The 25,554-nt window shown below is 51.9% G+C and overlaps 1 protein-coding gene across 2 annotated transcripts in view; it reads left to right on the top strand.

Moving 5' to 3' along the window:
* The first annotated feature begins 403 nt into the window (after positions 1-403).
* The window catches only part of ZNF609 (zinc finger protein 609), a 154,209-nt gene continuing 129,058 nt past the window's right edge, over positions 404-25,554 (top strand). The window contains exon 1 of one of the 2 annotated variants that reach the window (XM_029066084.2): positions 404-503. The gene's annotated coding sequence lies outside the window, so the exon portion shown is untranslated. The remainder of the gene's footprint in view (positions 504-25,554) is intronic. The other variant, XM_029066085.2, reaches the window with a different exon arrangement.

Below are 25,554 nucleotides of genomic sequence, written 5' to 3'. Positions count from 1 at the left end.
GCTCCGTGGTCCGGCTCCTCCGCTGGCCCGTCCCTCCCGGCTGGGGGCTCCGCTCCTGACTCCGGACTCCGGGTTTTCCGGCGCCCCGCTCCCGGCCCCGCGGGGCTCGGCGCCAGACTCCCGATCCGCCGGACGTGCATCCGCTCTCCGCACCTTGCGGCCGCCCCCCGGCCTCCCGGGCCCCGCACCCCGCGCCCCGCGCCGACGCCGGCAGGAGGCAGGACGCAGCGGGCAGGACGCAGGCAAGAGGGCGGCGGGAGCGGGAGCGGGAGCGGCAGCGGCGGCAGCAGCAGCAGCAGGAGGAGGAGGAGGAGGCAGGGGCGGGCGGCCCCGCACAGAGCGGCCCCGGGCGGGGCGGGCCCCGCGCAGGCGGCGGAAGAAGCGGAGCGGAGCGCGGCGCGGCGGAGCGGAGCGGATGGCGGCCCGGGCCCCGTAGCGACCACGGCTCCACGGCCGGGGGCCCCGGGCGGGCGGAGGCGGCCGCTCCCGGGACCGGCGGCGCGGTGAGTGCGGAGCTTTGTGTGGGGCCGGGGGAGGCCCGGGGGGCGCCGACGGGCAGCCGGGGGGCGCGGCCGTGTCGCGGGGCCCCGAAGGACCGCTCTTGGGGGGCGTCGGGGGGCCGCGGGGGGCGGCGGTGTCGTGGGACCCCCGGGGACCGCGGGGGGGTGGGGGGGAGGGGCGGCCGGGCGCGCGGCCGGGGGGCCTCGGGGAGGGGCGGCGGTGTCGCGGGGCCCCTAAGGACCTCTGCTGGGGGGCGCTGAAAGGCCGCGGGGGGCGGCGGTGTCGTGGGACCCCCGGGGGCCGCGCGGGGGAGGGGCGACGTGGCGCGCGGCCGGGGGGGCCTCGGGGAGGGGCGGCGGTGTCGCGGGGCCCCTAAGGACCTCTGCTGGGGGGCGCTGAAAGGCCGCGGGGGGCGGCGGTGTCGTGGGACCCCTAGGGTCCGCGCGGGGGAGGGGCGACCTGGCGCGCGGCCGGGGGGCCTCGGGGAGGGGCGGCGGTGTCGCGGGGCCCGGCGGGGGGGAGGGCGGTGATGGGGGGCGTTGGAGCCGACGAAGGAGGCGGCTGTGGAGGCCGCGGGGGGGTGGGGAGGCCGAAGTTCCCAGAGGGGCCCGGAGGGTGGGCGAGGTCGGGGAGGGGTCACGGGGCCGGGGGGGGCCGCCTCGGCGCCCACGCTCGTTCCGGCCGTTTCAAAATGGAGGGATCTCGGGGCCCCGGCCCCGCTCGTCTAACCGCTCTCTCTCTCCCGCGACCGTTTGTGACCCCGGCGGGGCCGCGGGGTGGCCTCCCTTTATGTGGAACGACCGTTGGATCGTCGCCCTGCCCGGCTCGGATTCCCCTTCCTCTGCGCCGGAGGAGGAGGAGGAGGAGGAGGAGGAAGAGGAGGAGGAGGAGACGCAGCTGACCCATTAATGTGTGTGCTCGCCAAACGGGCTGCAGCCGACAGGCATTTCGGCTTCCAGGAATTAGGCTCGCACGAGGGGGGGAGAGAGATCAGAGCCCTCCGGGGGGGCCTGTCCCCGCACAAATCCCAGATGATCTGGGCTGCTTTCCACGCGGGAGACGGGGAGGGTGCAGGAGGGGGGAGAGGTCCGTTTTCTCCCCCATGCAGAGGCCTAGGATCCAAGAGGTTGAGGCCCCGGGTTGGGCCCGGCGACCCGGAGTCGCTATCTTAACCCCGCGATGGGCACCGAGGGGGCTCCGGCTCAGGGGAGGGGGCGCCGGGGTCGGGGGGTCCGTCGGGGGGCGGAGGTGACCCACCGTGGGACCGGCGGCGGCGGCCGGGCAGCGCCACGCCGTCGCGGACGTCGACCGGTCCCGCTCTCCCGCCCGTCGGGTCTCGTCCGAGAGCTCCGGATAGGCTCCGTCTCCCGGGCTCCCCGGTGCCATTTTCCTCCTTTACCGGGCCGGGGCTCGCCATTGGAGGAGGCCAGACACAGAGGCTCTTCTCTTTGAGGGAGGAACAATGCAGACCTCATTGGCACACATTTTTCAGAAGAATAGGGGATGCCAGCGTGTTGCGGGCCCGCGTCTCTAGCCGGGCCTGCCCCGGCGGGGCGGGGGGAGCCTCAGAGGGACCCGTCGACCGCTGCTTGTGTTTTATTCGTGGGGGGCCCCCCACCCCGGGAAGGAGATACTAAGGAGGTGCATTCTACTACTACTGACAGTGATGGCATCCGTTCGGCACCTACTATGTGCCAAGCACTGTTCTAAACACTGGGGAGGATACAGAGGTGATCAGGTTGTCCCACGTGGGGCTCACAGTCTCCACCCCCATTTTCCAGATGAGGTCAGTGAGGCCCAGAGAAGTGACTGGCCCAAAGTCACACAGCTGACAAGCGGCGGAGCCGGGGATTTGAACCCACGACCTCTGACTCCCAAGCCCGGGCTGTTTCCACCGAGACACGCTGCTTCCCTAGTGGGAGTGGGGAGGGCGAGCGTGATTTTGGAGACTCGCCGGGGGATGACCGGGGACCCGGGCAAGGCCGGGGGAGGAACCGGTCAACCAGAGACTTGGAGCGTATCTCTAGCGTAAGAACCCCGGGCTTCCCGGGCTGGAATACGGGCAGCCGCACTTGTAGAGAGTTTCTGACCTTTGAAGACGTTGTGGAAAAGGGAGGCATTGGTAAAGCTTGGGAGATTTGGTGCGGAAGAGGTGTCGGAGGCGAAAACCCCGTCTAGGGAAGGGTCTCCTTGGCTAGGGTGACGTGATTCGCAGAATTGCCAAAACGGCATTCACGTTGAAGTTTGAAATGTGGCGGCTTATTGATATTCTCAAGCCCCTTGCCTTCCCGGAGAAGTCGTCGGGTGACGAAAATAGCATCGACAATAATGATGATGATGGTGATAAATCCCGTCTGCCCGAAACAGCGAAAATGAAATTCCTCGGGGTGGGAGTTGGGCTTCTAGGAAGGGTAGGCAGGTGGAAGCCAGAATGGCTCCGCAGTTTTACAGTCTTTAGAGTCCCGTGGAGGCCCGAGCCGGTGTATCGGTCGGTGGTATTTCTGGAGCACTTTCCGTGTGCACAGCTCAGCGCTCAGCGCTTGGGAGGGTATGACAGAAAAGAGTTGGTAGACGCGTTCTTTGCTGACCGAGTGGTTTGCGCCCAAGGACTGTTTACTTGGTGCGGTGGCCAGTCCGAGGGCTCCCCTCTCCAAAATCCATTCTTTTGCCGGTTTTGACATTGGCTTGTTGATTTTGTTGCCTTTCGCTGGTTGTGGCAATACCGTGTTTCCATCTGCTTTGTCTGTCTGCTCTCCCCTACGGTGGGAATCTCAAGTAGGAAGACTGTGTCTGATCTGTAATATCTACCTGCAGTTTAGCACAGTGCGCGTCACATTGTAAGTACTTATTAAATACTGCATCTAGATACCTCATGTGCCTAAGGTGACCGTCCCAAGGAAACTCTAGATTCTGTGTGTGTTGTGAGGCACCAGCAGCCCTCTTTGTGCTGTCCACAAAGGATGCCTTCTCCCCCCCACGCACCCTCCCTCCCGCCTCCAGCCCCTCCCTTTTATCCCTAGGGGCCACACAAGCGGTTCTCTGGCCAAATGCGGGACATTGAACTGAGCCGACCTGATTTCTGAATTTACTGGGGGCAGAGTTTTCCTAGGGCTTTGTTGGAGATATCTAGCCCCTTGATGGGTTTAGTCCAGGTATGTCCCTAGAGTTTAGGGTTGGGGCCTCGTACTGATAATTTGCCCTATCCTGTCCTCACTGTGCTCCCGGCCTCCAAGCCACACGTCACTCTGCAGCCCAGATCGTTTTTCTAAAACATCTCCTCGAAGGACCCGCCGCCTCCACTTTCCGCCCCCTCCGTCTTCTTGGCCTACTACTGGTCTGGTTTCTGCTCCCTTCGCTCCACTGAAACGGCACTCGTCAAGATCACCAGGGACTTCCTCCTTGCCCAATCTACTAGGCCAAGGGTGGCCATACTGTAACTCCTCTGCTCTTAGTGTGTAGTTCAGGGTGAAGAGCTAGGGAGCATCTGCTTCATCATGTGTTATTTCACCACAGTGGTAGAAGGTTGCAGCGTGCCACCGTTCCAGCCCTTTTGACAGCGGCCCCCAACCCGTGGTCGCCGTCCCTTGCTGGCCTCTGTTAACCGCCCCATATTCTTCTGGGAATGACCGCTCTCTCTTCCTCACTGCCTCCCCTTCCCCACCGGAATACCTCCTAGCCGTTCCAGTTAGAATAAATCTCTTCTTCATAGTTGCTCCTCTGTCCTAACCCTCCTTGTCTTCTCCATCGATCAGTCGGTCGTATTTGTCGAGTCCTCACCGTGTGCCGAGCACTGGACAGAGCACAACACGAGAATATTACAGACACGTTCTCTGCCCACAGCTAGCTTACAGTCCAGAGGGGGAAGCAGGCATTAATATAAATAAATCACAGATAGGTACTCAATTGCTTTAGGGCTGAGCCGGGTGAATAATGGGAGCAAGTCAGGAAGACACACAAGGAAATAGGAAAAGAGGAAATGAGGGCTTAGGGAAGGCTGTATGGAGATGTCCCTTCAATAAGGCTTTCAGAAAGGAAAAGGGAGGACGTTCCAGGCCAGAGGCAGGACGTGGGTGAGAGGTCAGCGGCAAGAGAGGTGAGATGGAGGTATATTGAGTAGGTTGGCATTAGAGGAGCAAAGTGCGCGGGCCGGGATGTTGTAGGAGAGTAGCGAGGTGAGGTAGGAAGGGGCAAGGTTGACCGAGCGCTTTAAACCCGATGGTAAGGAGTTTGTGTTTGATGTGGAGGTGGATGGGCAACTACTGGAGGTTCTCGAGGAGTGGGGAAACATGGACTGAACGTTTTTTGTAGAAAAATGATCCGGGCAGTGGAGTGAAGTATGGACCGGCGTGGGGAGAAAAAGGAGGCAGAGGGGTCAGCAAGGAGGCTGGTACAGTAATTAAGCCAGGATAGGATAAGTGGTTAGATTAACGCGGTAGCACTTTGGATGGAGAGGAAAGGGCGGATTTCAGCGACGGTGTGAAGTGGAACCGACAGGATTTAGTGGTAGATCGATTATGTGGGTTGAATGAAAGCGGAGTCAAGGATAGCGACGGGCTCGGAAGATAGGAAGGGTGATGGTGCCGTCTACAGTGACGGGAAAGTCCGCGGGAGGACAGAGTTTGGGTGAGAAGAGAAGGAGCCCTCTTTTGGACATATTGAGTTTAAGGTGATGGCAGAACGTTCAAGTGGAGATGTCTCGAAGGCAGAAGGAAATGCGAGACTGCAGAGAGGGAGAGAGATCAGGGATAGAGATGTAGATCTGGGAATCATAGAGGTGGTAGTTGAAGCCGTGTGAGCGAATGAGTTCTCCAAGGGAGTGGGTGGAGCTGGAGAATAGAAGGGGACCCAGAACTAAACCTTGCGTGACCCCCCACAGTTAGGGGATGGGAGGCAGAGGAGAAGGATAGTGAGCTCGTCATGGGCAGGGAATGTGTTATATTGTACTCTCCCAAGCCTTTAGTACAGTGCTTTGCACACTGCAAGTCCTCGGTAAATACGATTAATAATAGCAGATGCTTAACAAATACCGTAAAAAATCAGGGCTTAACGGCTACCTAAGATGTTCGTAAGTGGTATGGGTGGCTGTGAGTGGAAAATGTGTAGCTGGTGCAGAAATGGTCAAGTGGTAGTGGGGGTGCATATGACCTGGGGAGAAAATAACTGAATTTTGGAAGGTCTCTTGGAGGAAATGATGTGACTTCAGAAAAGCTTTGAAGATGGGAGAGAACTGCGGTCTGGGGGATTTGAAGAAGGGACGGAATTCCAAACAATGGCGAAAGGTTGGAAGTGGGACTGCGAGCTCTTTCTCGGCAGGGAAGGTGACTACCTCTCTGTTGCATTGCACTCTCCCAAGCCCTTAGTACAGTGCTCTGCACACCGTAATCGAACATTAATTGATAATCGACCATCAGTTGACCGATGGAGGTAAGAATGAGGTGTAACAAGTTGGTTAGGCTGAGAAAAATGAAGAATTCTAGCTGGAGTTGTAGTGGGAAAAGAGTGGAGAAGGAGAGAGATTGCTGATTGAGTGCTTTAACACAAATGGCCAGGGTTTCTGCTTGCTGCAGGGATGAATGGATGACCCTTGAGTTGCTTTTTGGGGAGTGGGAAGACTTGTGCAGATTGGTGTTTTAGACAAATGAGCTGGGCTATAAAGTGTGGAATGGAGGTAGGGAGACGGATGAGGACAGAATACGGCTGATGCCTCTCTAAGGGTGGGGGCCATTTGAGTGGGGATGAAGGGGCAGCTTTGGAAATGTGGAGGAGAAACCGACTGGATTTAGGGGATTGAAAGAGAAGAAAGAGTGGAGGATAATGACACGGATGCGGGGTTGAGAGACTGAGAAGAGGATAGTGTTGCCGACTGTGATGGAAAAGTTAGGTGGAGGAGGTGAAGAGGTCAGTTTTAGACCAGTTGAGCTTGAGGTGCCAGTGAGACAGCCATGAAGCGATGTCCTGGAGTCTGGAGGAAATGCTGGAATGCAAGAGGCGATGTGGGGTCAAGGCTAGGAAAGTTGAGCCAACCACGTAGAGGCTCAGAGTCGAAGTCACAGGTGTGGATGAGTCCCTCAAGGGAATGAGTGTAAAGTAAGAAGAGAAGGGAAACGATGAAGCAGCCTGGGATGGGCTTGGGAGTCAGGAGGACCTGGGTTCTAATCCCACCTCCATGTGTCTGCTGTGTGACCTTGGGTAAGTCACTGACTTCCTCTTGTGCCTTAATTACCTCATCTGTAAAATGGGGATTAAGACTGTGAGCCCCATGCGGGACATGGACTGAGTCCAACCCGATTAGCTGATACCAGATACCAGATTAGCTGGTATCTACCCCAGTGTTTAGTACAGTCCTTGGCACGTAGTAAGCACTTAAGAAATATTAAAAAAAGGGACCCAGAACAGAACCTTGAGGGACACACACAGGGAAAGAGAGACTGACAAAAGAGACTGAGAAGGAGCAGCTTGAGATGTAAGAGAAGGACCAAAAAGGGAGCAGTAAGGCCCAGTGAGAAGAGCACAGACCTGAAAGTCGGAGGGTATGGGTTCTCATCCTAGCTGGGTGACCTTGGGCAAGACACTTAAATTTTCTGTGCCTCTGTTTTCTCGTCTATAAAGAGGGAATTAACTACCTACTACTAATAATCATGATGATGGCATTTGCTAAGCACTTACTCTGTGCCAAGCCCTGTACTAAATGCCGGGGTGGATACAAGCAAATGGAGTTGGACACAGTCCCTGTCCCACATGGGGATCACAATCTCAATCCCCTTTTAATAGATGAGGTAATTGAGGCCCAGGGAAGTGAAGTGACTTACCCAAATGGCGGAGCCAGGAGAATAACCCATGAACTTTGGACTCCCAGGCTTGTGCTCTATCTACTGCTTCAAGCCGCTTCTGCTACCTGTCCCCCATTCCATCCTGGACCGTGAGCCCCAGGTGGGACTGGGACCGTGTCAGTCCTGAGTGTCTTGTAACTCCTCCAGCATTTAGTACAGTGTTTGTTTGGAGCGTAGTAGGCGCTTAATAAATACCACAGGAATTGTGACAGTAAAACCCAAACCAAGAGAATAGAGGGGGCCACAGTGTCAGAGACAGCCCAAGGGGGGTTAGATTTGGCAAGAAGGTGGTCATGAGTGACCCTGGAAAGGACAATCTCAGTGGAATGAAGAAGTGGAAAATTAACTGGGGAGGGTCGAAAAGGGGGGAAGTGGAGGCAGTGAGTTTGGGCAAGAATGAGGGGGCAGGAATGGGGCAATAGCTGAAAGGTGTAATGAAATCCCCAAGGAATTTTTAGTATAGGGGAGGCAGCGTGTTTCAAGGCAGAGGGGAAGGAACTAAAAGAGAATGAGTGGTCGATGTTGACGATGACGATGTTGACGATGGCAGTCAGGGAGGGAAGAACAGTGGATGCAAATGTTTTTAATATGATGAGAGAGGCTGGGAATGGAGACACCGCTGGGGCAATGGCAGAGCGTAAGGATGTGCACATCAGCGTTGTGGGGGCCGAGGGTGGCAAACAGATCTGAGTGCGTAGAGGACACCGAGGGGCGGGCGAGGAGGGGTAAAGCTGGGCTTAGGCCCGGAAGGCCTCTTGGAGGAGATGTGATTTTAGGAGGGCTTTGTGGGCGGGGAGAGCGGTGGACTGTCGGTTACGCAGGAAGAGGGAGTTCCAGGCTAGGGGGGCGGGGAGCGTGGACAAAAGATTGGCAAGTGGGATAGACTAGATTGAGGTTCAGAGAGTAGGTGGCATTAGAGGAAGAAAGTGTGCACGATGAATTACAGTGGGAGATGGGTAAGGTAGGAGGGAGAGAGCTGATGGTGTCTTAAAGCCGATGATAAGGAGCTTCTGTTTGATTCGGGAGGCGGATGGGTAACCACTGGAGGTTTCTGACGAGTGGGGAGATAGGGACTGTATTATTATTTTTTTTTAAGAACGGCGATCCAGGTAGCAGAGTGACGTACGGACTGGAGAGGGGAGAGACAGACAGGAGAGTCAGCAAGGAGGCCGAGGTGGCAGTCAAGGTGGGATATGATAAGTGCTCTGATCAATGTGGCAGCCGTTTCGATGGGGAGGGAAGGGTGGCTTCTAGAGCTGTTGTGAGGGCAGAACCGACAGGGTTCTGTGACAGATTAAATGTGTGGGTTGAATGAGAGAGATGAGTTGAGGATAATGCCAAGCGTGCAGTCTTCTGAGGCAGGGAGGGCGATGGCGTCGCCTCCAGTGATGAGAGGACGGGGCTTGATGATAACGATTATGGTATTCAAGAACTTATTATGTGTCAAACACTTTACGGACCACTGAGGTAAATACGAGATAATCAGGTTGGCACAGTCCCTGGCCTACGTGGAGCTCGTAATCTCTTTAGGAGAAGTACTCCGAGGCGTTTGAGCGGGGAAGATGGAAAATTAAAGGTTTGGAAAGATTGGTGGGGAAATGGGCATGGGGTCGAGCCGGGGTCGGGGGAGAGTAGGGCTATTGAGTGGAAGACTGGGCAGAGTTATAGCAAGTAAGGATGAATTTGAAGTGACTGAAATCAACTTGGACCCTGGATTTACAACAGAAGCCCTCTGCACAACAAACGTGGGTGTGGAGGAAGCATCCTGTGAAAGTGATCCATCGTCTTTCTTCTCCCCTCGTTACCATCCAGTGATATCGCCTTGACTTGCACTCATAACCTCTCGTTGCGCTTTTGTGTGTAGCGATTTACGTGCTCCGTGATTAAAGTCCTTGCTCCCATCTCTAAAGTATTATGGCTCTCTCTCCTGTCACAAGCTCCTTGTGGGCAGGGAATGTCCTCTTCTAAGGGCCTTAGCAGAGTGCTCATAATAAACCCTCCATAAATACCATTGATTGATTGGGTCACACTAAGAAGCTGTCTCTGTTGTCCAGTTTGTTGGTAGGAAATTAATTAACTCTTTGAAGCAGAGTTAACTTACCAGGCTGCCTGTCTGATCCCTGTGCCTGAGGGGGATATGTTTAGGTTAGAGTGTGACTTAGATTTAACTGGTTAGGCAGAGGTACCTCTGGGTACTTAGAAGCAGTGTGGTCTAGTGGATAGAGCACGGGCCTGGGAGTCAGAAGGACCTGGGTTTTAATCCTGACCCTCATTTTGTCTGCTGTCTGACCTCCCGCAAATCACTTAATTTCCCTGTGCCTCAGTCACCCCCTCTGTAGAATGGAGATTAAGACGGTAAGCCTCCACGCGGGCGTGGCCCGGGTCCAACCTGATTAGTTTGTCTATCCTGCTGCTTAATAAAGTGTCTGGGACAGAGTAAGCCCTTAGTAAATACTGTTTAAAAAAGAAGAAACAAAAAAAAAACCTCTTGCTAGTGTGTGTGATTTAGGAACTTATTGTCAGGGTTCAGAGAAGGAGACTGGCAAGAAGCAGGGTGACTCCAGCTGCGGGGACTGACCGTCTCCTCCCTCTTCCCCTCCCTTAACTTGCCAGCCGGGTGCATGGCAACTTTTGTTTTCTCTTGCTCCTCTGTCCCGCCCCAGTTGACTGACTACTTAATGAATCCCGTGTGGACAACTGGCCTTACATAGCTAAGGGTGGCTTCTAAAAAAATATGGCTGTAAGTTGTTTGTGTCACTTGAACAGATCGTGAAGGCCCAGGGCTTCCTCCTGTGGTATTCTAGATGTCTCTCTGGAGGTTCAGAAAGATAATCTTCCGATCTTTTCAGTTACTTATTTTGTACCGTTTCCACTCTGTATTTTTGAAGCAGACACCTCCTCCTTCCCCACAGAACATCAGGCATCTTAATGACAGACCTTGGGGGGCTGTCGTTGGCTTATAAAAGTTTACTGTGATGGAAAGAAATTGGGAGTTTGGGGTGTTAGCCTCACTAAAGTGCCAGCGGGGAGGACTCCCTTCTTCGATGAGCAGGTAATTCTCCAAAGCATCTGCCTGGCTGGGCACGTGGAACTGGCAGCATCTGTGCAGCTGAGGAGGGACTATTGAGCAGGTGGTTTAAAAAATTGCCACAGCAACGACAATTGCTGGGCTTTTACGCTTCAGGTTCGGTAGCGAATCTGGCGTTGTCTCTTCCTGTTCCTTTTGAGGAAAATACTACTACCAGTGTGTAGGCGAGGGGTTAGTACATTGCATAGTGTCGATTAGCCAGAGTCTAGTAGGCCCGAAAGTTCTCGGCCATGTGGATGGGAAGGAAAAAAATCACACACCTAACTCTGCTGTGAAGTGTTTCTGTTACACGAACCGGATAGAGCATGACGGAAGAGTTAGGGAACGTTCTTCCCACAACACTAGTCTCTTCTGGTATAACGCAGTGGACAGGTTGGCGTGAGTCGGGTCGGCGTAGGAGAAATGATCGTGTGAACGCGTGTGGCTGCAGTCAAGTCGTGGTGCTGCCATGCTTCTCAACCTCCGCCTGCGCCCTACCGGGCTGCACTAAAGTGTACTTTGTGTTTCTGCAATTTGCCATATTTAATGCAGTAATGTAACGGCGGTGAAGATGTCAAAGCATTCTGCTAGTGGAGGACATGATAGGATAGAAATTTGTATTGGGAAACGTAAATCGTGGTTGTACCTTTGAACCGTCTACCCCAACCCATAAGTTCCATTGAATCAACGGTTAGTTCAGCATACTTCTCCCACACCACGAGGTGCTTCCAAGAATACGATGACTGTTACAGAACTTCCTGTAACTCAGAGTTTTTGAGTACTTGTTTATGAGAAGGAAATCACCCGCTCCCAATAAGAGGGAGAAGGGAATTTGCTGCTTTATAAGCTTTCCTGCTGGGGATGCGATAGACCAAAATTAGGAAAAAAAATGGAACTTGTTGGAAAAAAAGGAAACTGGCCCTGCCCTGCTTCACGATGACAGAGGATGACAGGCCTCTCTCCCGTTTCATTCCCCTCATGACGTTTTCTCCTTCTCCTTTCGGAGGAAATTCTTGTGCCATTCCATTTTAGTTTTCCCCAAATCCTTGCCAAGTTTGGTTTTTTGGTTTGTTTGCTTTTGGACCGTAGTCAGGCCTGCATGTTGAAGTCAAGAGGTCATTGGAGGACAGGGCTGAATGATGTATGTCTTTCCTCCTCTCTGTGGTATTATAATAATAATAATGATGGTATTTAAGTGGTTACTGTGTGCCAAGCACTGTTCTGAGCGCTGGGGTAGATACAAGGTAATCAGGTTGTCCCATGGAGGGGTTCATAGTTTTAATCTCCATTTTACAGCTGAGGTAACTGAGGCCCAGAGAGGTTCAGTGGCTTGCCCAAGGTCACACAGCAGACCAGTGGCAAAACTGGGATTAGAACCCACGTCCTCTGACTCCTAAGTCTGTGCCCTTTCCACTAAGCTATGCTGCTTCCTCAGCATTTCCTCGTATTGCGTGTAACTGGTTTCTTGTTCTTATTCATTAACAGTCAGCTTCACCTCGTACCCAGTGAGATTACTGTGCAGCTACACCTAATGTCCACAACAACCTGTTCTAGAGCATATAAATGTATACATTCTAGTAAGGGTGCCTCCTTGAATGAGGTGGGAGCAAAGGGAGAAGTAGTCAGAAAACTTTTTTTTTAATGGTGTTTGTTAAGCTCTTACTATGTCCCAGGCACTATTCTAAGCGTTGAAGATTAGCGAGTGAAATAGAACCTTTCCTCAATCCCTTTGCCCCATTTCTCCTCCCCACACTACCCCAGCATGCTTGTCCACTCTCCCCCCGCCCCTTCCTTTCCCTTCCTCTTCTCTCCCCTCTTCCTCCTTCTTTCCCTTTTCCCCTTTTTTTCTGCAGTGCCATGTGAGGAGGGGTAATAATCATAATTATGATACCTGTTAAGCACTGTTCTAAGCACTGGAGTAGTTGTGGAGCTCACGCTCTTAATCCTCACTTTCCAGATGAGGTAACTGAGGCCCAGAGAAGTGAAGTGACTTGCCCAAGGTCACACAGCGGACACGTGGCAGAACCAGTATTAGAACGCAGGTCCTTCTGACTCCCAGGCCCGTGCTGTATCCTCAAAGCCATGTGGATGATCATTAGTCAAAAATGACTGACCATGCTCAGGAGTGTCTAGTAATAACCCACCAACCAACACCTCAGCTATATTAAAATAGTACAGTGTGTATGACATTTTTCCATTCCTTGTTGGAGAAACCTTTTCTACTTTGGGGATCTCTTGTAAACTTTCACGCCCAAGTGAATACTGACTGTGTCAGGCACGTTACAGAGCAGGGAGAAGGCACAGCCCCCATCATCAAGGAACTTGGCTCGCTGTCCACCGTCTGGCCTGTTGGCCTCCTTCAAATTACTGGACCCTCAGTACCTTCTCAAAGGACCAATCTCTACTTTACTGTTGCCAAAGAAGCCCCACCCGACTCTAGCCAAGTCCGACGAACAATTAAAAGGTGCAGACTGGAGATCAGGGATCCTTTCACCTCTCCCACAGGCCGTGATACCGGATTAAGATCCTCGTTTACCCGTTAGCCAGAGTGAAGCCGAGGTTGAGGGTGTGGGTGGGGAGAAAGAGGCAGACAAGCAGGCTGATGCTGTGACCCCCCCCCCCCCCCCCCCCCCCCCCCCGCACACCGGGCCAAGTCCTTCGGTCCAGTGCTGGGGGTCATTGGCCGATCAGCCCAGGCCGGTTACACCATAGCCGTCTTCGGCCCGGTCTACGACTCGGTTGTGTTTTGAGTCTAACTCCAAGTGAGAGTTTGTGGGAGGTAAGCTGTTAATGTCGAATATGCTGCTGGGAGAGGTCAGCTCTCCTTTTCCCCAAATAGAGTCACCTCTGCTTTTTTCTCTCTGCTTCTTGCTGGTGTCAAGCCGTTTCTCCGAGCCACCATATATTTTCCTGCCGTGCTCTGCTCAGTAATGCTAGTTTGCTTCCTCATGCTGTTCTCCCTTCCCCCATCCTTGTTCTCTGCTCCGAGAATGACTCCGCTAGCCGCTTGGAAACACTCTAATTACTGTAGCTATTATAGTCGCAACCCAGATCCACCTCCTCCTTCCCTCTCACCCTCTTCTGTCTCCTTTCCCCCTCCCCTGCCTTAAGCAGCAGGAATGGAACTGCAGTCTCATGAGCACAGTCAGATCTATGAATGAGCCTTATATCTCGTCAAGGCAGCACTCCAGATCCAACAGGGCCGATTTTTCCCGACTCCCTTGTTGTTTGCTCTTGGAATCGGAGCCCTGGAAATTAGAGATGGCAAATACCTATTAGGTCATCCCTATCCAGCACCCGGAGGACGGCTTAGAGTCATTGCGCATGTGTGCGAGTCTCTGTGTGATTTTTTTTCCCTCTCCCTTAATTTGTTGGGCTACCAGGCAAGCTGTCAAATTGACTTTATGTCAATACTTTCTCTGACCACCGGTGCCCAAAAGGTTTGCCGGCAGCCCCTCGCTTCCCACCTAACGCCTTAACGCCCTTCTCCGCCTCGATTTCTTTGGTAACGTCGTTGTAGCTCGGTGTAGCAGTGCTTTGCTATCATCTACCATTGTTTCGTCCTCACTCTTCTCGCCTTGGTGCCCCTATCGGGCCTGCGTACCAGCGTGAGATCGGTAATAAAGCTGGATGGAAAATATGTGGGAAGTTCTACTCTTGAGAAATTGGCCCAGAGGTGACGGTGAAGAAAGGGTTGTTCCCTTCTCATGGGCCCAGGCCCTTCCTGTCCCTGCCCTTTGTCCTGCTGTGCTTCTGGGTGAATTTTGATTCCTTACTGCCTGGGCTGCGTCATTTGCGTTAAAAGTTTTCTGATCTCAATAGGGAATCCCCTACGGAACCACATCGTTCACTGCTTTCTCCCTGGAGTCTGACCTTTTGGGATTAAGTGGGAGTGGGAGGGGGCATTTTTCCAGCAAATGAAGGGTGAGGCACTGAGGTTAATGAGCCAGCTCTTCTCTCTTCCGATGATACTATATTAAACAAAATGCAATCAGAGCTTTTAGCCGCTTATGAGGGATTTGGACCACCTAAAGTTTTGGTCCTCAAACCTTTGAGTTGAAAGGTCATTTTGGTGCCCCCCCCCCCCCCCCCCATTGACCACCCTTGGCATCTGTGTCCCATAAAGACTTGCTCTTCATACCATCCCTGGACGCACAGCATTGATACACACCCCCACACACCCCCAAATACACATACATCAATGTACGTATATTTAAACTCTCAGATACACATACATCACTGTACGTATATTTATACTCTCCCATTTCCCCTATCTGTAATGTATTTTGAATTTCTGTCTCCCCGTCTAGGCTGGAAGATCCTGGTGGGCAGGGGTTGTGTCTGCTAACTCTGTCGTATTGAACTCTCCCAACTCTTAGTACAGTGTTCTGCACAGAGTAAGAGCCCAGCAAATACCATTGATTGTTTGACCGAAGGAGATCTCCTCTACTCCTGGCAACTTGCACTTTGGGTTGGATTGTGTCTTTCTGTGCTCTGGAGACCTGTTTCTGGATTTCTTAAACTCCAGTGGGGTGTGGGGCAAGTAGAGGAGAATCTCTTCTTTTGATTATCTCGGCACCAGCTATTTTCTGTTTCCTTAGTTCACAGCAGAATTCTTCTTATTAATAATGGTAATAATGGTAATTGTAGTATTTAAGTGCTTACTGTGTGCCTGAAAATAGCATTGAAAATAATTCCAATTGTGGTATTTGTTAAGTGCTTACAATGTGTCAGGCACTGTACTAAGCACTGGGATGGATACGAGCAAATCGGGTTGGACACAGTCCCTGTCTCACGTGGGGCTCACAGTCTCAGTCCCCCATTTACAGATGAGGTCACTGAGGTGCAGAGAAGTGAAGTGACTCGCCCAACGTCACACAGCAGGCAAGTGGCGGAGCTGGGATTAGAACCCATGACCACCTGATTCCCAGGCCCGATCTCTAGCCACTCCATCCTGCCGGAGGTCCCGATGGAGAACAGAGGTGGCAAGGAGTGTGCTGGGTGAGGAAAGGTCTCAGGTGGGAAGGAGGACAACCCAGCCTTTGAGTCTGCGAGAGGTTGGCCTTCAGGACCAGCAGAGGTGTGGCCAGGGAGAATCACACTGCTTAGGGTCTTCTTCCTGGCGCGGCCCTGCCCGGCCCACCTGATCCAGCCCGGGTTTAGGCCCAGGTCCATCCATCCTGGATTTGACTGGGAACCAGGCTTCGCATCTGAGGGCTGTGGCACCCCTACCCGGGGGCTCTAGGGGAAATTGAAGACCCCGGAGCTTGCGGAAGAGGTGGAATAAAAAATGCATCCCACTTGTGTAGCAGTGAACCATAGCTATATAGATATATGCACATCATTAACACAATAAATAGAGTAATAAATAATATGCACAGTGCTGTGGGGAGGGGACATGGCTTTGTGGAAAGAGTATAGGCTTGGGAGTCAGAGGACGTGGGTTCTGATTTGTCCTATGTCAACTCTGGCCCTAATGGAGAGGGGATTATCCGAGACCGGCCCGAATCCAGTGAGACTGGCCTGATCCAACCTGCCCGCGCCTTGATTAGACTTGATATCTGTGGGTGGACCAGAGTCTGAATAAGGCTCCGCCTCCCCCCGGGTAAGAGAGAGCTGAAGGTGCGGTTTATATCGGGTGTCTGCGCTCCAGGCCGCTCCTTTGGGGTCGCTCGCATCGGGTCTCGCATTCTACAAGACCACTGTCTAGTCAGAGAAATCTTCCTCTCCGAGCTGCCTTGGTCTATCCCCAGGGCCTCAGCTGCCTGTGTGGAAAGGGAACGAGAGAGCGTTACAGCCCGCCTGGATTAATCAAGAAAATAAGTCCTGAAGAGATTGGTTCTCATCACATGTATTTCATTTTCTGCAGAAGCGGCTATGCGAATGTAGATTGGAACACAATACTCTGAAATACTTTTCTCTTGGCCAAATGAAACTGTTTTCAGGCTCTTCTTCCGAGCAGGGCATTGCTTCATTTCTGGCCTGGGGCCGAAAAGCCTGCAGTGAGTTAACACCTTTGGACAGAGGATACAAGCTGCCCACTGTGTTTCCTTGGGTAATATAGAGCCTCTGCTGTGAAATCCCTCTTGAGAACCGGGAGCCGGGCAAAGGTAACTGTTGGTACTTGGCAGGTTAGTGGAGTGAGCGTAGGGAGCGCTCTGTTGATGGTGCGGTGAGAGGCCAACGAGGTTGCCTAGCCAAGTTGGTAACTCCCTAAATTGGAGCCTGGAATGGCGTTGCCAGTTGATTCTGGCATTTCAAGCTTCCAACTCCCTCTTCCTAAGAGATTGCTCAAAGGATGGTGATCTCATTCCTTCGGTGACAGAACCTCATGTTTGCTTTACCTTAGCATCATTGGGCTCTCGGTAGCAGCTTCCAGTCGTTCTGGATCCATAAAGAATGTTTTTTGCCATCGGTCGAGGGTATTTATTGAGCGCTCGCTCTGTGCGGAGCCCTGGACTAAGGGCTAGGGAGGGTACAATACAACAGTTGGGAGACCCGTTCCCTGCCCACAGTGAGCTTCCAGTTTAGAAGGGAAGACAGACATTAAAATAAACAATATACTGCTAGGTGGACCTGAAATTGGGGTGAATTCCAAATGTCCCAAGGGTACAGATGCGAGCGCATAGGCACGCAAAAGGGAGGGAGAGTTGGGGAAAAGAGGACTTAATTGGAGAAGGTCTTATTGCATACGTGTGTAGCATTCGTTCATTCCGTCGTATTTCTTGAGTGCTTACTGTGTGCAGAGCACTGTACTAGCATCAGTTCTGTGATTTATTCATCGCCCTTCCCCCAAACCTACTGGTCAACAGATGTAAGAGGTTGTTTGATGTCAAGCTGATTTTCTTCCCTCGCAGATAATTGCGAGGTAATAATTGCCAGGTAATAATAACGACGATTATAATAATAACGATGTGGACAGTCATTAACTATCCTTCTTAGCTAGGGCCAGCTGATGTGAAAGGTGGTGGAGGCACACTCTTGAAGGGAGAAAAAACATTCTTAAAAAGGTTGGGCTGAGCAGGGTCCCCTGGAGGATAAGAATTTTTGGGGAGGCCTGGATCAGAAACCCGAGAAGGTTGGAAATACCGATCTGGGAACCACTTCCTCGGGGCACGAATGGCGTAGGATATTGGGGGAAAAAGAAACAGTGGGCGCAACAGTCGGGCTCCCGGGATGTGAGGCCACACCTTGAACTTGAAGGGTGGAAGTTTTCCGACCAGAGGGAACTTCAGTTTGACTCAGGAGGCCCGGGCATGTTGCATGCTGGAGCCTGTAGTTCCTTTCCGCCTGCATCTCCATGTTAGAGGAGGGCAGCTGTAGCCATGGTATTTTGTATGCAGAGTAAGTGCAGCCTGCAGGCTCATGGCCGGTTGCCAGTAGGATTTCAGGGTGGGGGGCGCATTGGCTCCAACTCCTAGGAAGCCTCCCTCGGAGGTAAAGAGGTGACCCGTCCAAATGCTGCTCCGGATCAACCTTGACTGACTGGTTGTACGCACTGAGATTACTGTGGAGATCTAGGGCTGAGGAGTTGCCGGGCTCGACACCGTAGGCAGATGGCTAAGGATTTGATTCTCTTAAATTAGGGAAACGGGGGCTCCAAGGCTGCGGGAGTGACCCCCGCCCCCCCTCCCCGAGCCTATCTGTTCCACAAGAGAGAGTGGAAGCCTTCATTGTGCTCCTCCCCCATCTCCACCAGAAGGAGCCTGGTTACAGGGAGAAAGAGAGTTTCTTTGTTTGGATTTTTTCTGTCCCTTGTGTGATCCAGATAACTATAACTTTCATTCTGTATAAATTTTTCACTACTTCATGGAGTGAAAGAGAAAGGTTATGGGGACATTTTCAGGCGTAGGACCAGATAGGTTTTCTACAACTTGCTCCAAGTCTTCTTTGTCTAGGGACCCCCAAGTAGTGGGAATTTGAGGAGCAGCAGGAAATCGAGGACCCCGTAGGGTAGCTGTAAGGGTCAAGATTCCCTGGAAAAAAATTCATGGGATCTCGATTCTGCACCAGGACAATATGGGGTACACGCTGGGCTCTGACTCGGAAATATATTCATTCCGGAGAAGTGCCCCTTTCCCATATTTCTCCCCTCCTCGTCAGATCGCGATTATTCTTTACTGTGCTGCCAAGAGCTTGGTTCAAGTTTCTGGGTGCTCTGACCATCCCTGCTGAGCCTTAATTTGGAGGAAGATTGTTCTTGGGTACAGCTGGCAATGGGAGAGGGGAGAGAGAGAGAGACACACACACTGTTTGTGTGTGTTTTCTCATTCCCTTCTTCTGGCTGCTCCTCTTGCAGGCATTCCTGGAAGTTAATCAGGGTGAAAATTGCAGCCAGTCATGTCTGGGAGGCACCAGAGACTGACCCTGAGGCACTGTAGCCCCGCTCGCTCGCTCGCTCGCACGCAGGCCCGCACGCATGCAAGTAAGAGGGCGGGCCTTTCCTTGCTGTTGCCCGGGCATTTGGTTTTTCCGAAAGTGGTAAGAGTTGGGCATTAGACTCATTTCTGTGCCCGAGGAAGCTCAGAGGAAGGGACCCGACCTTGTGTGATCGGCTCAGCCCCTTGCCCATTCCTCTGCGTGCCCGCCAGGCTTCAGCCTGGTGGGGTTTCCAAGCCCTTTGTTTAAACTGGGCTCCTCAGGGGTGTGCCAGGCACTACTAGCTCAAAAAGTGAACTTTCAGGTTTGTCTCTGGTGCTTTGGAGCCTTTCCAGCGCATAGCTGTGGTTTTATAAGTCCTGTACCTAATTTGGCAACCTGAAGCTGTCTGGTGCTCACTGGAGAGTTGTCCCCCTATTTGACTTTGTCAAATAGTTGTCCCGTGGTTGCCTGTCAACCTCCGTATCAAACAAAAACTCCTCAATCTTGGCGTCAAAGTTCTCCATCCCCTTGCCCCCTCTTACCTCACTTCCCTTCTCTCCTTCTCCATCCAGGACAATACGGGGTACATGCTGGGCTCTGACTCGGAAATATGTTAATTCCAGAGAAGTGCCCCTTTCCCATATTTCTCCCCTCCTCGTCAGACCGCGATTATTCTTTACTGTGCTGCCAAGAGCTTGGTTCAAGTTTCTGGGTGCTCTGACCATCCCTGCTGAGCCTTAATTTGGAGGAAGACTGTTCTTGGGTACAGCTGGCAATGGGAGAGGGGAGAGAGAGCGCACACTCCGCTCCTCTTGTGCTAACCTTCTCTCGGTGCCTCGTTCTCGCCTGTCCTGCCATCGACCTCTGGCCTGGAACACCCTCCTTCCTCAAATCCGCCAGTCACACTTCCCTCTCTTCAAAGCCCCCCTGAAGGCTCACTTCCTCCTAGAGGCCTTCCCAGACTAAGCCCCCCTTTTCCTCAGCTCCCCCACCCATCCGCGTCACCCCGACTCACTCCCTTTGCTCTAGCCCCCTTTTCCCGCCCCACAGTGCTCGTGTATATATGTACATATCTATAATTCTATTTATGTATATTGATGCCCGTTTACTTGTTTTGGTGTGTATATATCTATAATTCTATTTATATGGATGCCTGTTTATTTGTTTTGAGGTCTGTCTCCCCCCATCTAGACTGTAAGCCCGGTGTGGGCAGGGATTGTCTCTCTTTATTGTACTTTCCAAGCCCTTGGGCCAGTGCTCTGCACATAGTAATCGCTCAATAAATACTATTGAATGAATGAATGAATGCTCTGCACACAGTAAGCGCTCAATTAATACGATTGAATGATTGAATGACTCGTGTTTGGCAAACCACTTGGAATTTACTTCTGTCCCACCACTTGTTGGTCTTTCCTGTGTCCCCTCCCTCCTCTCAGATGATGCCTCACCCTTGAAGATGGTAAAGAATGTGATCTAGGGTCAGGTCGTATAAAGGGATGGGACATCCAGTTAGGAATTAATTGTTTCCAGCTTCCGCCTTGCTCGGGTGCAGTCTGGGAAGACTCTCTGTAGCTCCCTTGATGTGACTGGGACACATAATTTGCTGGAACCTAGAGATAGTCATTTTTTAGTTTTTAAGTTCACCTTGTACATTCTATCCCAGCATTCTATTTTTATTGCTGTGGAGAGGTGATAGTTGATATCAATCTAAAATCCAGGCTAAGAAATTTGGGCCTTCTAGACCTGAAGATGGTTTCTTAGATAAGTTTCACATTGCCATTTGTGAGGCCCTGAAAACATTTCAGGCTTGAAGTCATTCATTCTCATTACATCTGTGCAAGTCGGACCCCACCCAAACTTGTAAATCACTCATTTTATAAATAAAGGTTGGAGGGTGGGATAATGATGTGCATGTGATAATTCTCCCAACCTGAATAAAGCCAGGAGTATGGTGCAGATCTTCTGACCTTTGCTCCAGGGTCTTGCTTTGTCTTGGGTCCATCCAGTCTGTCGTCTGGGTTGTGTGTGGTGGGCCCTCCTGTGAGTGCCCAACTTCGGCACTCTCAGGGCTCTTGGTTTTGGGGATTTGGTGATTCCAGTCAATCAATCGTATTTATTGAGCTCTTTCTCTTTCGTAAGAGAAAGTGGTATTTAAGTGCTTACTGTGTGCCAGGTAGTGTACTAAGTACTGGAGTGGGTACAAGCAAGTGGGGTTGGACCCAGTCCCTCTCCCACATAGGGCTCACAGTCTCAATCCCCATTTTACAGACGAGGTAATTGAGGCCCAGAGAAGTGAAGTGACTTGCCCAAGGTCACACAGAAGACAAGCGGCGGAGCTGGGATTAGAGCCCATGACTTCCAACTCCCAGGCCCATGCTCTGTCCACTCTGCTGCTTCTCTGACTGCAGTAGACTGTTCCAAGTGCTTGAGAGAGAGTACAATTGTACAATAGATTTAATAGACGACATCATCAACAATGGTATTTATTGAGTGTTTACTATGTGCAGAGCACTGTACTAAGCACTTAATAATAATAAGAATAATGTTGATATTTGTTAAGTGCTTACTATGTGCAGAGCACTGTTCTAAGTGCTGGAGTAGATACAGGGTCATCAGGTTGTCCCATGTGAGGCTCACAGTCTTCACCCCCATTTTACAGATGAGGTCACTGAGGCCCAGAGAAGTGAAGTGACTTGCCCCCAGTCACACAGCTGACAAGTGGCAGAGCGGGGATTCGAACCCATGACCTCTGACTCCCAAGCCCCGGGCTTTTTCCACTGAGCCACACAGTATGGCCTAGCGGAAGGAGTACAGGCTTGGGAGACGGCAGACCTGGCTTCTGATCTCGGCTCCTACTTGGCTGCTGTGATCTTGGTCAAGCCACTTCACCTCTCTGAGCTTCAGTTACTTCATCTGATCTGATTTTCCATAGATTTTTTAGAAAACACTTTTTGACAAGTATTTGTGGAGAGGAGGAGATGCATCCCTACCTATCTTTTCTCCTCTTGTCTGTCTCGGACTTCTGTTTCTTTAGCTCGTGAACTTCCACTCCAGTCTACTCCTGACTCTCTTATTCTTGTCCAATGGTGAAAAGTCCAAAGAAAAAAAATCTAGGCTGCACGCCCATGATATCACATGTTAAGCTGGGATAATTGTCATGGACTGGGCCAGAGACCAGGCACCCTGACTTCTCCCTGGTCTCCACCTATCAGATAGGAGACGATAACTCCCAGAAAAGGGATCCTACCCCTTTTCCACTCCCCCCACCCCCACTCCCAGCGATGCTCTCTGTCGACAGCACAGTGGGGGCGTGGGTCTACGGTTGGGGTTGTGTAAACCCCGTAGGACTGGACCCGTCTTTTGTGCTCTGACCAAGACCTTCCTCTTGGAGCATCCCCATCACTCAGTGGCTCAGGGGCAGTGGTCATTTCCAGGGGACGGGGGGAGGGAGGAGAGAGTGATAGAGTAGATCACTGTTGTTTCCTTTGCCCCTGAAATTGGACTCAGAATGAGAATCGGAGCCCGGCGTTGAGTATCGGGGCAGACAGAGATGGGGGCAGCTGAGGGGTCAGGCTGAGTGGACCACCCTGGCCTCTGTCCTTAGTAGCATTACAGTCTGAATTAATTCAGTCGTATTTATTGAGCACTTACTGTGTGCAGAGCACTGTACTAAGCTCTTGGAATGTCCAATTTGGTAACAGAGACGATTGCTGCCCAGCAACCGCCTCACAGTCTAGAAGTGAGGAATGCTCAGCTGCCTGAGAAAGGCCCTGATCCCATTAGGAGAGGGGTCTGTGATGGTCTGTGAGAAGCAGCTTGGCGTAGTAGATAGAGCACAGGCCTGGAAGTCAGAAGGTCATGGGTTCTAATTCCAGTTCCACCACTTGTCTTCTGTGTGACCTTGGGCAAGTCACTTCACTCCTCTGTGCCTCAGTTACCTCATCTTTAAAAAATGGGGATTGAGACTGTGAGCCCCACATGGGACAGGGACTGTGTCCAACCTGATTTCCTTGTATCCACCCCAGTGCTTAGTACAGTGCCTGGCACCTAGTAAGCGCTTAACAAATACTGTAATTGTTATTATTACTATCTCTCAAACTCCCAGGACTCCTCCCGGAGACTTATTTCCTCCGATCAGTCATCCCATCAGTGGTATTTATTGAGCTCTAATTGTGCAGAGCGCAGTATTAAGCACTTGGGAGGGTCCAGTACAATGGAGTTGGTAGACAGGATCCCTGCCCACAAGGAGCTTACAGTGGAGAGGGGGATACAGATATTTGAATTACAAATAGGGGGAATCTACCTTGCTTCCTGGAGCTAGAGAAATTGGCTGAACTGAAATCAGCAGGGTTCCAGTCCAGCATCTGGGGCTTAGGCCAGCCATGCCAAGAGCACAATAAGCCACCAGGCAAATTACCATTCAAATTGCCCTTTGCCTTAGCAATACCTCTTAAACGTGAATGATTGGCTCCACAGTTTTCTTTCAAGTTCTTCATGCCCTTATCACTTGAGGCTTGCACCAACTCCACAACTGCACCAGCCCTCTTTCATTCGGTTCTTAAGGCACTTGCTAAGGAGTTGGTTAGTTCTGGAGCTGGCTAGTTCTCGATCTGGGTCTTTTCCCTTCAACCAGCTCCAGCTGAATGTAGTTTAAATCTGGCCCGTCGAGTCCCAGGTTAACCTCAGAGTCTCTCGGGGTTGGCGAATATGCGTCGTCTAGGGTTGTGTGCCAGGAGGTTTGATTGCAACAAAACAACAACAGAGGATGTGTGCAGCCACGTCCTCACTGGGAGAACCACTGCGGTGGTCCCCCATCTTGCTTGCGGCTCTTGGACTGCACTTTCCCCGCACGCTCGTGTGAACTGGGTCAAGGCAAGCTTCATTAATCCTTCTCTGCTCCCGAACGGTAGTGCGTGGAGACTCCTGGCAAAGCCTGTGGGCTTCAGAGATTGTTGGGAGGGCCTGTTCAGATTCCTATTTACTTAGATGACACGGACAGGTGACCCCTCTGAAACGCTGGCCTTCGGGGAGGTGAACTGGTTCTACCGTCACAGCAGTTGTTCACCCGGTTTGGATCTGGACTCCCCTGGAGACCCGGACTGGCCCTGCAGTCCTGAGAGAGAGGGCGACGGTTTTGTTTTGTACGGCAGTCAGTGGAATAGATGAAGGGAAGGAGTCCATTGGGAGGTTGATTGTTTCTCCATAGAGGCCTGGGTGGAGACTCAGGCTGGTTGGTGTGCTCTGTCGAACACTTAGTTTAACAAGCACAGAAGGAAATGCCTGTTCTTCCAGCCGGGACGCTAAGTCCGAGTCATCGAGGCCAGTTCACGTTGTTCCGGCCTAAGCGGGCCAGGAAGGGGGTGAGCGCGGAACCATCTAAGGCACTGGGGTAATTTTGATACATTATTCAGCAATAATGCTGAAAACCACGAGTCTCGTCTGTATTTCCCAGTAGCGTCGAGGCTGCCTTGCCTCAGTTCGCTTGGGATTTGGGCTGAAGGAATACCTGGTTTTTTTTGTTATTGTCATTGGCTAGTTTTTCCTGCTTACCACAGGCAGCTCTGAACAGAGGTGGAATCTGTTGCTCCTCTATAAGCCCTGGTGTGGATTTTTATAGCCCACTTTTGGCACTGCTGCCTGGAGTAGGAGGGCAAAGAGTAGCCCGGGTAGGAGAGAGGTTGTAATTCTAGGACTTGGAGACAGCCTGAAGACTCGATTGGTTCATTTTCTCGGACAGTGCTGAGGGAATTTTGAATGTCACCATTCGGCGAGGTCACCATTCGGCGAGCTCTTTTGGTCCTTTTTTTTCCTTTACACTCACCTTTATGCGTGTTAGGTTGATCTACTCACTCTGCCTTGCTCTTTTCTGGCTCAGTGGAAAGAGCATGGGCTTTGGAGTCAGAGGTCATGGGTTTGAATCCCGGCTCGGCCACTTGTCAGCTGTGTGACTTTGGGCAAGTCACTTCTTGGTGCCTCAGTTACCTCATCTGTAAAATGGGGATTAAGATTGTGAGCCCCACGTGGGACAACTGATTCCCCTGTATCTACCCCAGCGCTTAGAACAGTGCTCGGCACATAGTAAGCGCTTAACAAATACCAACATTATTTTCTCCATTCATTCATTCATCCATCCAGGCATATGTATTGAGCTCTTACTGTGTGCAGAGCACTGTACTAAGCGCTTGGAAAGTACATCTCAGCAATAGAGAGAGACAATCCCTGCCCATAACGGGTTTACAGTCTAGAAGGGGGTGTAGTGGTGATGGTGGGAGACTAACAGGCCATCGGCCTCCTCACATAGGACACCTTTTGGAAATCACATCTCCCCCAGGAGGCCATCCCCAATTGGCCTCTCATCTCCCCACCTTATAACTTTGTCACCCTCCCCACACCCCACTGTCCCTTCCTTGCCACCTAAGCACGAGGGTATTTACACCCCTTTGCCCCCAATCTTTAACATTCTTTATACCCTATTATTTCTTGCAATCCGTAGCTTCTTGGAGGGTCTGTGAAAAATCTTTGAGGCCATGGATTATGCCTTCTAATTCTAGTGTACTCTCCTAAACACAGTACTGTCCTCTACTAAACCTAGCTCTTCAGTCAATCTGTCAGTGGTATTTGAACTCTTACTGTGTGAAGAGCACAGTACTAAATGCTTGGGCAAGGACACTTTTGATTGTTTTTTTTCAGAACCATGAATCTAAGGTCAAAGCTCAACAAATTAGAGGCACAGGGGCTCTGTGAGAATAAAATGTGAACTCCTAAAAGCCAGGAACCACGATGTTTGTATTTTCT

This window comes from Ornithorhynchus anatinus, chromosome 5 (assembly GCF_004115215.2).
Source record: "Ornithorhynchus anatinus isolate Pmale09 chromosome 5, mOrnAna1.pri.v4, whole genome shotgun sequence".
NCBI classification, from domain to species: Eukaryota; Metazoa; Chordata; class Mammalia; order Monotremata; family Ornithorhynchidae; genus Ornithorhynchus; species Ornithorhynchus anatinus.
The sequence above is the reverse complement of the archived record's forward strand: the minus strand, read 5'-3'. Positions and strand labels throughout refer to the sequence as shown.